The sequence below is a fragment of the Dysidea avara genome, chromosome 9, assembly GCF_963678975.1.
Source record: "Dysidea avara chromosome 9, odDysAvar1.4, whole genome shotgun sequence".
NCBI classification, from domain to species: Eukaryota; Metazoa; Porifera; class Demospongiae; order Dictyoceratida; family Dysideidae; genus Dysidea; species Dysidea avara.
Window position 1 is genome coordinate 14,159,424 of NC_089280.1, and position 15,946 is coordinate 14,175,369.

A 15,946-nucleotide genomic window follows, 5' to 3' on the forward strand; every position below is an offset into this window, starting at 1 on the left:
CAGTGGACCTTATTTGCTTGACCCAATATAGTGTCATGGTTGACAATATGGCTGTGATAAATTGGTCACGCAGTAACAAAAAGTAAACTTTGATTTTGGCTTTCACAACATGGAATCATACAATGACTAGTGAGTGCATTGTAGTGAGCCCATCTGGCAAAACCAAACCTAACTTCTGATATCATACAGTACAGTAGTACTGTATATTAGGGATGATGGAGATATGGGTTTTCCTATATAGCCAAAAAATTCACCCAAAAGTGGCCAAAACCCGGCTTCACAACTCCATCCTGGCACCTTGGCAGTATTGGTTAGGTGTAACCAAGCCCAAAAGTGCCTTCAGTATGATCCTAAAGGCTTCCAATAAATTGTTACAAAATTAAAAAAAAATTATTCAATGGAATTTTCTACTGACTAACTGCCTGCCTGCCTGCCTGCCTGCCCGCCTGCCTGCCTGATGCCTTCAGGCAAGCGTAACTCAATAACAGCTAAGGCTGTGGGCTTGATTTTTTCACTGTTCAACGTCACTTCGTCCCGAGACATGCCTTTTGGCATACCACAGTACATACAATGCACGCATCATGGACATACCTTTGTCCTCCTTTATGTTCCGTTTCTTTTTGCTGACAAGCAAAGGTGTCAATTCACAGTAGCATGATGCATGGCTTCCCTACAGTACGTTTGTATACAGGAATCATCCGTATTTTCCGTGGTGACTAGATTGATTGCAGATACAATTCTAACACTGTTCTTCGTTTGTGATGCTTTGTAATGGGCTGAACATTAGCCGCTGCACTTTCAAGGTAGTAATTGATATTTTGGGGCACGCGAATCGGTGTATTTTCATGGTGACTGGATTGTTGCAGAGACACTTCTTGAAGTCTTCTTCTTCTGTTTTTCGTCTGTAGTGCTGTGTAACGGGCTGAACGTAGCTGAAAGCAAAGCGTAGTGACCACTGCACTTTTGAAGCAGTATTTGATAGCTGGGGCACGCATTCAGACGGAAACATTAATTCTGGTGCTATCCTTTCTTTTGATGCGGTAGATACGTGGGTTCACCAGTCATAGTAATGTTTCAAAAAAGTAAACAAACAAGTTTAAGGAAAAATTAGGAATTTTAAGTTCAATTAGGGATCATAGAATGGGGTATAAACTGAATTAGGGATTAAATGCTTACTAGTATATCTGCAGGTGTAGGCAACCTCCCTTGTTTTCCTTCTTTTTTTTTCTATGATTCCTAATCGAACTTAAAATTCCTAATTTTTCCTTTAACTTGTGAATATAAAACATCACACATTTGTATTGTGAGTGTGTATGTATGCCTCACCTTTGCCCCTGCTGGAATATATATATATATACATTATCATAGTGAAGTACCATCTCTCACCACTAAAATCTTATTTCAGGTACCATTGATTGGTTCGGACCTTATCCACTTTGACATCACAGAATAAAAGTGGCACTTTGTACAAAGGGTATTAATTCCCTGACTTTAATCAGATCCTGGTCAATTGTTCATCCAGGTCGGTGACCCACCTAATATAAGTGTGTTCTCGTATGCACCCCACACATACCTGTCTTACATGTGTTTTGATGATGCAAACACTACAACTACACTACACACACACACACACACCACACACCACACACACACACACCACACACACACACACACACACACACACACACACACACACACACACACACACACACACACACACACACACACACACACACACACACACACAAACACACACACGCATACACACACACCACACACCACACACACACACACACACACACATACACACACACACACACAACATACACCACATCAAGACATACCATATGTTTCAAGTACAAACAAACACATACCACAAGTACAAGTACAACATGAGTTCAAACATTATCTAATCACAGGTGGCTTTAATATGTGACCTTGTGTAGTTATTACATGGACTATAAACAATAGTGCCGGTACTATTACTATCTGAAGCATTCCTACTTTTGTACTAACATTGTGTAGTACTCATTTCTGTACCGTTTTGTGCATTACACCACTCATTTTGTGTTGTGTTTAGTACATTACACTTGTAAACTCTTATGAACAAAAACTCAACACATAACTATTTTTATATGTTCCATTCTAGTACTTAGATGTTAAATGCTGTGAGCATTGTATACTGTGATCAGTTCATTGTATGTTCCCACACAATATGACTTGTGTAGGGTACGCTTCTACTGATGTTAAGTTGACAAGATGTGATACTTTGGTATAATTTGTTCAAATCCTACAAAAGGGACAACAGTTATAACTGGGCATATATTGTAAGGACTAAACAGTTAATATGTAACTTATACATTAAGACAGCTGTATCAACTTACATACAAAGGGTCCACTTATTGGTCTGTGTTGTTTATAATGTGAAACCCTGTACTAGCAGTTGTATACTAATTGCAGGATGGAATGGTATATTTCTGCTATTTATGTAGTTTCCAATTCATCTACTGACTGTTCACTTTGCAGCTTATTTCATTGTAATTGTAATTTTATCTAGGGTTGTTTTTGCTGTTGGCCTTTTACCACTTCTCCTATTACTATGTATGTATATATTGAGTTCATTATGGTAACAAAAATGAACTTGTTTACAGCTTTCATGACATGGAACCATTGGATAATGACTAGTACGCACATTGTAGCAATGTAAAATATGCCCATCTGGCAAAGTAGTATAACACTACACTCTTTTTCTTTTGCTCGTTACTCTAAACTAGACACATACACATAAGTGTGTATTCTGGGAGATTTTACTAATGTCCTTTACTGTAGGATACACAGACTAAACATGTTAGCACTCTGTAACAATAATAAAATAAACAAATGCCGCTAGAAGTTCAGTCTCCCTTTTTCGGTGGAATTCTGGTACAAAGTTTTTGTCTCAAGGACTTTTAGAATTCTGAATTCCAAGAAACTGTGTTGCCTGCAAGAATGATAATGTGATGTTAAGTGTATTTTTTAACAAATCATTTGGCAATATTGACAAACTCAATAATGTTCATAGGTTGAACACAGCAATGTCAAATATGGAATTAATCCTGCAATTCCATTGTGAGAAAGCTTATAGCAAACAACACAATACTTCCTAATTATGTAATATACCATAGTGTAATGAAATTGTGTTATAATGTTTCATGCCATAAATGTACAGTGGTGTTGATACATTTAGTGTGTTTTAAGCACTGTGTGAAGATATTTGATATATGTGACCAATGTTTCAATCTACGCACACCAGGGAAGTTCACTTTTCACCATGAATGGATAGCCATACCAATACATTACACATTTGCACCAGCAGTCATGCCACTGATTTGCCTAGGCTGTTTTTCATGAATGGATTTCTAGAAATGTGTGCCAGCCTCTGGAAACACTTAGGCACCTTGTAATAAACATGAGGCTAGAGACATGAACAGCCTTGGGCTGTTGCCCAGATGTATATGTCTTCTACGTACATGTACATTTCTTTAATTTTCAGTGGCACAGGTGGCCTTGAGAGCCTAGTATTAAGGCTGTAGACACCAATGACCTACCCACCACCCATAGTGACATGCTTGTGTTACAGATACTGTCATGAAACTAAGGTGCTCAAAATCATGGTTATATCAATAGCTGGCTTGAAATGAAGTAAACTCTATATGGTTAGTTGCATTCATGGTGAAAATTTCAAACTCATCTTCCCAAGCTATACTGGATTAAAATGTTTAACATTGCATATCTCACGATCTATTGATGTGCGTAGAATCTGTAGATCAACGATTTTCTCAATTTATGTCACACATTATAAAGTGTTCTTTCCCTCTATTTTGTGGTATACAGGATTTTCTTGCAGACGTTGTTGCTGACCTTGAAAAAATTTGAATATAGTGCCTTTGAGGTCTATTGCTAAGTATACATATCACAACATGTTTTCTCGATTACTGCTCTAGTGTCAGAAAAATATTTGTGATATTATAGAGTGAGGTTGAATGGGGAAAGTTCAGGAAGACCACAGGATGTTTTGATCATTGGTCATACACTGACTAGACAAAGGTATAATAAATCATGTGTTTAGCAAAGTGTTGTGTACACAAGTCAGCTGTCTCTGATAGTAGCCTAATATGGATGCAGTAGCAGTATCCTCTTCTTCTCTGTTCATACCATACTCGTACCAACAACAATGCCAATGTAACTAAGACTAACGTGCTATGAGGTATAGTGATGAAAAGGCATTGGCAGTTGTCAATATTTAAACAACAATTAAATCAAGTTTTAGGTAGCAAGGAAAAGTACAGAAATTCACTTGAATCTGAAAGGATTTACAATTACTTAGCCATCCAAAAACATATGAACTGAAACTTGACAATACCAAAGTAGCACAGTATGAACCTGTGTATGGCTGTAGCTGAAATCAAATTCATCTCACATTACGTAGTGCTGTGCAATTTCCTGTAGTTATGGTTGTACAATGTAGTGAATATGTTTAACTCTTGTATAAGGTATATCTGCAAGCTATTCAGTTGGTTGTATTGTTGATGATATGATATCACTTGACATGTGACTGGATGTTGTCAACATGTAGGATATATAGTTGTGTGCATTTTGTAGGGTCTTTTTTTAAAATTCAGAACGGATGGCTGTTAATTAAGTAATGTTGAGTATTATTTGTTTTGGCAGATTTTTAATTCTTTCTAATTCCATTAATTACATACATAAGTGAGTCAGCACTGCTGCGCCTATCCAGTATTTGTGATAGGTAAATTCTTTGAATTTGCTTAAGTACTTTATGAAATAACTACACTAGCCATTTGTACAAGGGAAAATTAGATCACATGCACAAGTATTAAAACTACCTAGTATTTTGTTCCTCATTTGACAGAGCTGCATCCAAACACAAGTATAAGAATGAGCAATATCAGTAGGGACCCGCCGATTATGCCAGCATAAATTTGAACATAATAGATATATTAAAGCATTGAGTGTAATGCGAGTATAATAGGCAAAACTTTTATAGTAAAGAACAATTAAAGCACTTCAAATTAACTGTGCGCTTATATTTGAAATAACTATAAACTTGCCACAAGGTATGCCTGTTCTCTACAACATCATAAGCATGGCAGCTGGGGAAAAAGATAAAATGGTAGGACAAATTTGGGATATTTCTTCTGATTCTTCAAGTGAATAATTATTATGACTCTGGTGGTGAGATTTCTGCTCAAAGCAGCATGGCATGTGTCACGTCGAGTACTACAAGTACAACTGAAACAGCTCAGAACAAAACTGTTAGTAACAGGTCACTATTATCAGTTTTGCGAAGGCCAACATCTACAGATCTGTGTCAGAAAAGAATTGTCCAACAAATTCTGCCAAAAAGAAAGAAATGCAAGGTTTCATTGTCGTCCTGTAACACTGATCCCAAATCAGTCACTCCTGCTCAAAGATGTTCAGAGTTTCCAGGTGAGTTTTTTGGAATTTCAGCTGGAAAATTGTTTTGTCATAGCTGTTGAGAAGAGTTGTCACTTAAGTGAAGTATTATCAAGAACCATGTTGCATCACTGAAGCACAAGACCAGTAAATCAGCAAGAACCAAACAACAAATCACTGATAAATCAATTGTAGAATCAATAAAAGCCTATGAAGCTAATGCTAGCCCAAGAGGAGAAAGCTTGCCCGAAGCTCAGAAATTGTATCGTGTGAAGATAGTAACAGCTTTCTTGAAGGCTGGAATTCCATTAACAAAAGTAGAGCCCCTACGTGAAATACTTGAAGAGCATACATACAGATTAACTGATGCTAGAGGAATGTTTGATTTTATACCATTTGTTTACAGCCAAGAACAGCAAAAAGTTCATGAAGAACTGAGTGAGCAGTATTTATCTGTAATTTTTGATGGAAATACAAGGCTTGGGGAAGCCTTTGCAGTTGTGCTGCACTTTATTTCTGACATGCAACTCAAGCAAAGGTTGATTTAATTTCAGATACTCACGAAGTCTATGACAGGTGAAGAAATTGCCCGGGAAGTCATAAGCATTCTGCAAGTTACATATGGAATCTGTGCAAATATATTACTGGCATGCATGCATGATAGGGCATCGGTGAATGGTTGTGTTATGTGAACTATCAAAATTGTTTTTCCATATGTTGTAGATGTTGGCTGCTACTCACATATGATTGACCTAGTAGGTGAGAAATTCGATACACCTATTTTGGATGAATTTATCACATTGTGGATAAGTTTATTTGCTCATAGTTCTCTTGCATAAGTAAAATGGAGAACTAAAACAGGGATATCAGTAAAGTCATTTAGTGCTACTAGGTGGTGGAGCATATGGGAGGTTTTTCATCAGGTGTTTTTACTTTTGGGGATGTTTTACCTTTTTAAAAAGAAACAAAAGCATCACCTGCAACAGGTAGCAAGCTCCTGCAGTTGTTGTCTGACAGACGCAAAGTCAAATTTCTACAATTAGAACTTGCAGCAGTTGTCGATGCAAGGGAGCCATTTGTTAAGGCAACATACCAACTTGAAGGAGATAGTGCCTTGGTATTCAGGTGCTATGAGATATCTAGCACATTAGAAGCAGCTATAAAGTTGCAAAACTTTCCCAATCTCCATGCTGTGGCCAACAAGTTGGTTAGCAGATCAACTGAACTGCTCAACAAGTTTATACAATATGGAAAAGCACGGATTCAACCAGAATTGCAATATTTCAAAACTAAGTTTTCTAATGAACTGTCTGCGAGTTTGTCTGCCTTCAAAGCTGCTCATCTTTTTGTCCCAGCCAAACTAAAGGAAATGAAACCAGATATCACTACTGTTAACACATTAAGGAACTTCACCTTTCTTAATAGTCAGAGCATTTTGGATGATCTCAAATCTGAGTTTCCTCAATATGTTGCAAAGGCAGCCGATACCTCACCAGATGTAGACACACTCCTTTGGTGGCTAAATCACAATGAAGAGCTCCCAAATTGGTCATCAGCTGCACAAATGGTAGTGTTGGTCCAACCGTCCTCAGCAGCTGTTGAAAGAGTATTTTCAATACTGAAGGTATCATTTGGACACCTGCAGGACAATGTACTGCAGGATTACATTAAGTCTTCATTAATGCTACAATACAACAAGTAAAACTTGATACTTTCTTTTATTGTTAACTATACATATTCTACACTGTACCCTTGTACTGTTGTTATCATCAATTTTTATTGCTTTTTACATAATCAGTTAATCACATTGCTAAAGCTCTATGACTCGAAGACAACTTTTTATAAGTTACTGTATATAACATACATCAGTACAATGAAATAAAGTGAACATAACATTGAGCACAACGAAATAAACTGAGCATAATATTGAGCACAACAAAATAAACTGAGCATAATGTTGAGCATAAAAGGGGAAAATTTGAGCAATGCAGCATAGCATAATAGGTTAAAAATTGAGCATAATAGGCTGGTCCCTAAATATCAGAGTGAACATACTTTAGAGAAGAATCTTTTATCACCTTTTGCTGAGTTGTAAGAAGCAAGAAAGCTTAATAAAAATTTGGTGCAATAACTAAATGTGAATAAGCATATGTTATTTCACAGCTACATAATGTAATGGCTATATATCTCTATAACATACCCTTAAGATGCATGTGGTTTAAATAATAACTATCTGTCAATTTAGTTTTACAGTTAACAGATACCATTAAAAATGATGTCAGAATGCACAAGATTATGTATATGGGTGTGTTGCAACTAATAGATTTAGTCAAGTAAGTAAAATATCCAATGATATGAGTAACATAGCAACAGCAATTCTTTTGTTTGCAAAATGGAAACCATCTTGGACTGATTAAATATAAAAGAGGCCACTTCATCTTATCATAAGTAATTTTCAAATGAGAACTGTCAGCTGTGTTTTCAAAAATAAGATTTTGTACTTGCAGTTTGTGAAAAATGAGTAGCTGCAGCTGGTGATTAGCTATACATGTAATAATGCCACCTGTAAAGAAGCAGGTATTGTTGTTCTGTATGGATATCATAAATTTTACTATTTAGTTTTCCTCAATATGGATCCTTTAAGTCTTTGCATCAGTATTTGTTTACCCTTGTGTATGACATACTGTAGAGTAGACCACCTCGTTGTATCATGGGCCTGACCTACCCACCTTTTGGTAGGTGAAATTTTAAAATTGCCATTATCATAAGCCTCGTACTGTCTGTTTAATTAATTGCATGGTGTCTGAGCCAAGCATGTGTTTAACTAATTACTTACTGTTCACCTACAAAATAATATTATATAACAAACTACCAACCCTGTACTGTTGAGATTTTTTGGCTGTGAAACAACTATTGTATAACAATTTTTTATAATGCAACCAAATCAAGAAAAAAATTTGAAAATGCTATAGTCTCCAGCATGCTACGCTCCTGAATTGGCACAAGGCCATCCTTTTATTAGAATAAAGCTGTGACTTTGCATGTTGCTATGGAGTTCTTGTATCACCAAAATACTTCCTATTCAATGGATTTGGGGAGGGGGGTACCTTGTATACGTGAGATGATCTAGAGCCCCTTTGTGGGAGAAGAGCTTCATTGTTACTAAGAACTTAGTGCTGAATCTCATCTACCTACCATGATCTGCGTATTCTGCATGATTAAACTTGGAACAACTGGTATAGTCAGCCACATCCAAAAATGTTGACCTAAAGTAATCAAAGCCTACTAACTCACCCCTATAAAATATGAACATTCTCATTCTCACCACGATATAAGTCACCTTTAGATATTAACTATTATATAGTAATATATGTTTTGTTGGTGTATAAAAAGCATGTTAAGAGGAGGCTACTCATCAGAATTCATACAGGATGCACTCACCATTATTATACCATATACAGTAAATCATTTACAGGCAACAAATTATAATTGTGATAAGTCAGTGTTAGCTAACCAACATCCTTTCAGTTCTTGAAACTGTTATGAATATTAAAGGCAGTGTTCTTGCAGTTGGTCAACACACACACACAACACAACACACACAAATTAATGCACACTCACACTTACCCTGTCCTGTCTTGTCCTGTTCTAGACTACCCATATGGATGTCGTCTCCCTCCAATTGAAGGGACAAAAACAATGTTGTCTGGTGTCTTGCTCTCTGATGTACAACTAGGCCCCTGGAATTCTTGAACCACTGTTGACAAGTTGGACACTGAACAGTGTCAACCTGGGATCCAGTGCATTTATGATATTTTAAATCTCCTGGTCTTCTCAACTGCTGTCCACAAATTCCACATATTACTGGCACCTGCAGATTCGCTAGTCTACCTACTGCTGGCTCATCTTCTCTGCATCTGTGCACCGCCAAATCTTCCCTGAACCATCGATCACAAAGTTGAGCACCACATTGGTTTATTATTAGTAATGCTTTACAGTGACCAGCACTGAAGGTCTGACAGCAACAACATGTGCTGCAGCCTTAGGATTATCTAACCTAACAATGATTACAAGGGCTGTTTAGATCTCTCAACAGTACATCTGTGACGTGCTTTATCACATTCTCTTCGAAAGTGCCTATTACACACATGGTATACTACATTCTTTGCTGGCTGACTGGGAGTCTCCACACTTTGGCTCCAAACAGATCTCCAGTTGGGTTTTCCTATCATGAGTTTGACAATACCAACAACCATCACTCATCTCCACGGACTTCAGATCCTTTATAAGATCTCTCACCACTGCTGCTGTAATATATGTTTTGTTAGTGTATAATAAGCATGTTAAGAGGAGACCGCATTGTAGCTACTTATCAGAATTCATACAGGATGCATTTTATAAAATATTACCCTCACCATTATTTTACCATATACAGTAAATCATTTACAGTTTCTGGAAGAACAACAAATTATTCCAAATGTAATTGTGATTATGTCAGTGCTAGCTAACCAACATAATTATTCAGTTCTTGAAACTGCTATGAACATTAAAGGCATGTGGTGTTCTTGTAGATGCACACATGCAGACACACACATACACACACCTCAGTTTACTTAGATTTCTGCACACTGTATGAAGCACCTAGCTGCCACAGCTAGATGGTTGAGAAATCTTCCATACAGTGTTAGCTGGCTGGTCTTCATGACGATCTAGAGATAACATCTCTAGTACTTCAGCTTTGATTAATATTATACACATATTGCATGCACTACTACGACCACAAGATGGCTCAGATGTACTCAGTTTAGCAGATGTGCAGCAAAAAAGAAATAGTTACTAGAAGGTTTATCACACAAAATGTATGCAATAACTGTACGTAATTTGTTACTGCATGGTATGCCAGTAATTTTTAATGTGTATGTTGTTTGCGAAATATTGTCAATATCAGCAAAACAATTACATCTCAGAAAGGACTCTCAGTACACCTGCTAGTTATCTCAAGTTGAAATCATTAACTGTAATTGAAATGCTAGGAACTGAACGTAATGTGTCATACAGTGCTTGTTATCATTGGCAGACACAATTTGTCACTTTAATAATCCCTTATAATCACATTGGTGATGTTATTATGTATTACTGGTATTACATAGGTGAAGTCAATATATATAATATTATTATCCACTTAAAAAATTCAAGGTGATCATTTAAAAAGTTATGTACTGTAATTACATGTACTATAGCTACGTAAATACCTGTCACGGAGCAATTGAAGTATGCCTGTGAACAGTATAGCCACATACATTATGGCTAATGGTGCCAGTGGTTTTTTTTTTATATCAGAGTCTATATAATATTCACATTGTAGCTATTGAACCTACGTATGCATGAAACAGTTAATTGTCATATATGACATGCAGCTAGTATATGATCTGTGAATGATCCGACCCATACCATATTTCCAGGTGAGTATTGGTATTACCCCATATTAATAACTTTTCTCTCCTCCAGGACTGTCCATTGACAGTGAATACATATCAGTGTTTATTATTGTATGATCTATGCACATGACTCAGTACTAACACGTCACATTGTGAAGTATTTCCGCGGTCGCGCAATCACTATATAAAAAGTCGGGAGAGTCAAGCGAGTTAAAGCGATAGCAACGAAGATAGCAGAGATAAAATGGATCATCTATTCAATGCGTTTATGTCCAGACGGAGTAGCGACAACAGGCAGAACTCGTCCTGTGGAGATATTCCAGATCTCTACATTTCAAAGAAAAGAATGCTGAAGAGAGCATCGTTCGGCAGCAGATATTCACTATGCAGCCCTAGCTCGGATCGTACTAAGAGCATGAGCAGTTCTGAACTGATAAACGTTGTGGATGCGCAACTGATGCAGATCAGAGAAAAGCTAGCAGCGTTTCGCCAGCAAGACACCCAGTTTAGAGAAAGGATGAACTCGCTAAATGGTTCAGTCAGCGAACTAGCGTCACAATCCAGTATTAGCAGCTTTACTCCATCAGAATGCTCCGACCTGGGCTCACTGGATGAAGTTAGCGAAGAAGAGGAAGAATTTGAACAGCAGCAAACTGTAGAACAAAGAGCATTACTCACAGATGATAGGGACTACGGCTTCAACCGACCACCTGTAAGATGTTTCCACATAAGACAGTCATCAGATCTCAGTTTAATGTACAGTCACATGGAGCTACCTGAAGAGGAAGCAGAAGCAATAGAAACAGCACAAAGACACACCGGTACAGCAGACCAAGCCATCAATCTGTACCCACAATACAACAACCCAGAAGAAATCAGCACTCTGTTCTAAGCTTTCAGTTCAAACATGGGCAAGTCAAGATTATTGTCTTGTATGACACACCATTGATGGCTGGAGAATATATCTAACTAGCCACTAGTTCGACTTGGGTCATGTGAAGAACAGTTTATTCCTCTACTACATGCATTGCCAGCGTGACTGTTCACAGCTGTAACAGCTCAGTTACACTTTACATTGATAATTCCCTTCTATGGACGTAACTGCATGTTTGTTTATTATTATTATTTATAGTGACTGTAATTATTTTATTCTATTCTATGAATGCTGTACATTTGTATATGTGTCTTGGCCAATGGTAGCATCAAAAAACAATAATTGATTAATTTTCTGGATTTATTAAATCATGGGTCTCTACAGCAGTTGAACAGCACTAGCTTTGTTCAGTAGATAGCCACACTGAATAACTCTTTTGCACATACACAATAACAATGCCTTTGTATAACCACTGCTGTTTATGTGGTCATGCTATAATAATACTCAGTGAAGTTAAGTATAGACTTGTAGTAGGGCTATATAGTACCTGTCAGGAGTACTCATTGTACATTACAATCAAATGTGGAGGATCATCATCTGAATGGTCATACATATACATCTGGCACTATTCTTCGTCCTGATGTGGTTGTAGAAGTTCACTAATGTGCCCATAAGAACTGCACACCCTGACATAAACACCATGCAACTTGTGGTGCTTTTGGGCTTCATTTTTGAGCTTCTACAGCACCGCATCAGAACAAAGAATATTGCCAGGTGTATGTGTGACAAAATGTACAAATACTATAACACTAGCTATTACATTTTTTAAATTTTAAAAGGAAGTAGGGATTGACATAATATACGTGCTACAAAAAGAAAGGAAATAAGCTCAAAAATGTTAGTTTGTTTCCTTACTTTTTGTAGCTAACATGTATATTATATCAACCCCTACTTCCTCAGTTTTAAAATGTTTAATAGTTTTAGAGGTCTGGATCCCGAGGTGGATCCGCCCCTCAAAGGCATTATTAGCTAGTTACTTCGCAAAAAAATGCTAAACTGATAAGACTATAAAACGACTACGCAGCATTAATAAATGCTAGAGACATCTCCTACACCCTTTTAGCCACTCTTCGTTAAAATTATGTGTTTGGGTTGTGGCACGCACTGCAACTATTAAGCACCGCAACTATTAATTGTCCTTCAAGAGGAACAAAGAAGCAAATGAATGATGGAAGCAAACAGCATGGTGTAGTAGACAGAACATAATCGGAACAACAGATTCGTGAATCCGTTGTTATTACCTTGGCTGCCTGAAATTTCTGGAGCCATACACCTAGCACAATCGGGTCTTACAGCATACAGGATGTTTCGATGTAGCTACAGCAACTCACTGTACATCGAAACATTCGACTTTTTGCTTCATTTAACCAAGGTACAGCATCATTACAACAATATTCCAGGTGGTTTTTCTGGTAAAACTTATTGCAAGGCTGTTTTTTTTTTTTTAAGTGTGAAAAAAATAATACGAAGCCATATGGCTGGCTGATTTCTTACCAATCCCTACTTATTAAGTGCTATCAATGATAATAAGCAATGTAGCCATTTCACATGCATAGTTCTCTGCCCCTAGTTACACAGCCCTGCACATGAAGATAATATGTGCAGCTAGCCTACAATCAATCTGTGTGGAAATTAATTGTGAGCAATTTTCCCACTATTGGCTTGCAACTGCAAATTTACACCTTCCATGTGCTGTCAGTGAAAAGAAAAGGGACACAGGCAGGAAGACAAAGGCAAGTTCCTGATGTGTATAGTCATCGAACATATACTGCTGTATACCAAAAGGCACTTGTTAGGCTGAAATAATGTCTTAAATAAATTATAGCCTTAGCTGCTATTAAGTTATGCTCTGGAGGCATCAGTCAGTCAGTCAGTCACAACATAATTCCACACACAAAAATATTATAATCTCATTGCAACTTATTCAGTCATGCTAAAACCAATAGTTACTTCCAAGGCACCGTGAAGATGTTGTGAGGCTTGTTTCTGGCCAATATCTTTTTGTGGACAGGTATGATCTTTACTATATATACAGTACTACCATACTGTACAATTCAATGATTATGCATGGGGAATGAAATGATCAATGATCGTATGTGGTATAGCAATCTGTAGTCTGTAACTGTGCTAACAGACCACTGTAATTCCACTATAATTAGTTTCAGTGCTATACATTTTCAGTATATAGGTTCATAATTGTAATTTTGAAGTGCTCTTTATTAATATCATAAATTGAGTCACCAGATACCTTATTAATCAGGACACTCAAAAGGTATCCAAAATTCTGCATGGACTCATAAATATAATGCTATTGGCATGAAACTGAATGTTGTTATGAAAATTGAGCACCTAGACATGCATTTCATTTGACACTATAATAAAAAGAATTAAAAGTGTAATACTTTTCATGTGTTTGTTTGACTGCATATCTACAGTGAATGAACCTATGACCCTCCCTGTAAAGGACACTACATTTAACCTCCACAGTTTCTACGATCCTTATAGACCTCTACCAATACAGATTTACCTCTGAAGAAAGACAACGTCCTTATAACAGTAAAACTTCATCAAATCAGTTGGTCCCAAATTAAAATGTCCATTAAATAGAGGTTCCACTGTAGTTGCAGTCTGTCAGTGAAGTATATCACTTGAGAATATAAAGCATTAAAACAAGTGGGTATTACTATTAATATATAGCAAGTTACATTTTTAGAGTAGCGACCCCAACTCTGATGATAATTTATACTGCTTTGTTTTGTTAAATTCTACATATAAACAATTATTTCAAATCACAACAAAAATTATCACAGCAAAACTACACAACATACAAACTCACCAAGTGTGAACTGGATTAATGGTTGTCGTCCCATGGGAGTGATGTTAGCATTTGAGGAAATATTGAAATTTTATGCATCTACAAAATCTTCTTTGCTTCCTGCTTAATCAGCTTTTCCCCTAAATTTCCAGGAATACATCATCCTCCTACAAAGCTTTCCTGTGAGGGATATGGATGTTTGATACATGTACAGTTGTTTCATCATGAGACAAAGAAGTGACACTTGAGAAGCACATGTTCAGGTAAATAGAGTATATACATGTCAGGGGCGGATCCAGGAGCTGGCAAGTGGAGGGGCACAAACAGGTTAAGTTGCAGGTGGTTGTAGGTGGTTTGGGAGAACCAGATTCTCTTGTTAGTTGCTGCATTTTTGAAGCAGCAAATAACCACCTCTTAGCAGTGTCACACTGTTGGTTTTTGCCATTTGGCCTTTGCAGATGATTGTGAAGTCTTAAAAGTTGCTTAAAGGCTCTGAATTTCTTTTTAAACACGTTAATTATTTTTAGAGGCGCTTAGTACGGCTGCATGGCTCTTCCACAGAGTGGGGGGGGGGGGGGGATTTACCCCAAATTCCCCATCCTGGATCCGCCATTGCATGTACACAAGAAAAACCTCCCACAGAGGGACTCTGTGATCCTGTACCATGACTAGTATACCCATGCTTTATGGATAGTTCATAATAATATACTGAGGAGAGTATCCTACTCTCGTATACCTGTGTATTGTGAAGTTATATGATGCAATGACAAGATGTTGTGGTTTGTGATGTACAAGCAATTGTAAAAGTGTGGCACTGTGCCATATTCATAATGCTCAGGAGACCCATACTCATGAATGGTCTGGCACGAAATGCCTATCACAGTTGTCTAAACCTATGAAGACATGCTTGTAGTTCAGAAAGCTTAAGTTAGTTTGGATGTTACTAGGCACACATTCAATCATTGTTATGTTCAATTAAGGACATTATTAATTATACAAAGAGAAACGGGTGAACTCGGAAGTGCTACGTGGATTTAAAATATGAGAGTAAGATGCTCTCCTTGGTATAATTATATACTATGAACTCTTGGTTATATACAGTTATAGACACCCATGAGCATCATCCAATATGTATTTGCTTCTCCAGTTAATACCAGGTCCCTTATATGTGATAATCATATATACGTAGAACAGAGCTGTGGTCTTGGTTATGTAGTTGAGTGTCCAGCTAAACTATAAGTTCCATCACAAACTAAAACTTGCCAAGCTACATTGGCAGACTAAAATATAATAAAAATTGTT

At 37.1% G+C, this 15,946-nt stretch overlaps 1 long non-coding RNA gene across 6 annotated transcripts in view; it reads left to right on the top strand.

Annotated features, from left to right (window-relative positions):
* The window catches only part of LOC136267430 (uncharacterized), a 57,268-nt gene extending 49,970 nt beyond the window's left edge, over positions 1-7,298 (top strand). The window contains exons 8-10 of one of the 6 annotated variants that reach the window (XR_010706678.1): positions 1,406-4,086; positions 4,146-4,246; positions 4,304-7,298. This is a non-coding gene — a long non-coding RNA (uncharacterized lncRNA). Of the gene's footprint in view, positions 1-1,405 lie in introns of all 6 variants that reach the window. The other 5 variants (XR_010706680.1, XR_010706675.1, XR_010706677.1 and 2 more) reach the window with 5 other exon arrangements.
* Positions 7,299-15,946: the final 8,648 nt, after the last annotated feature.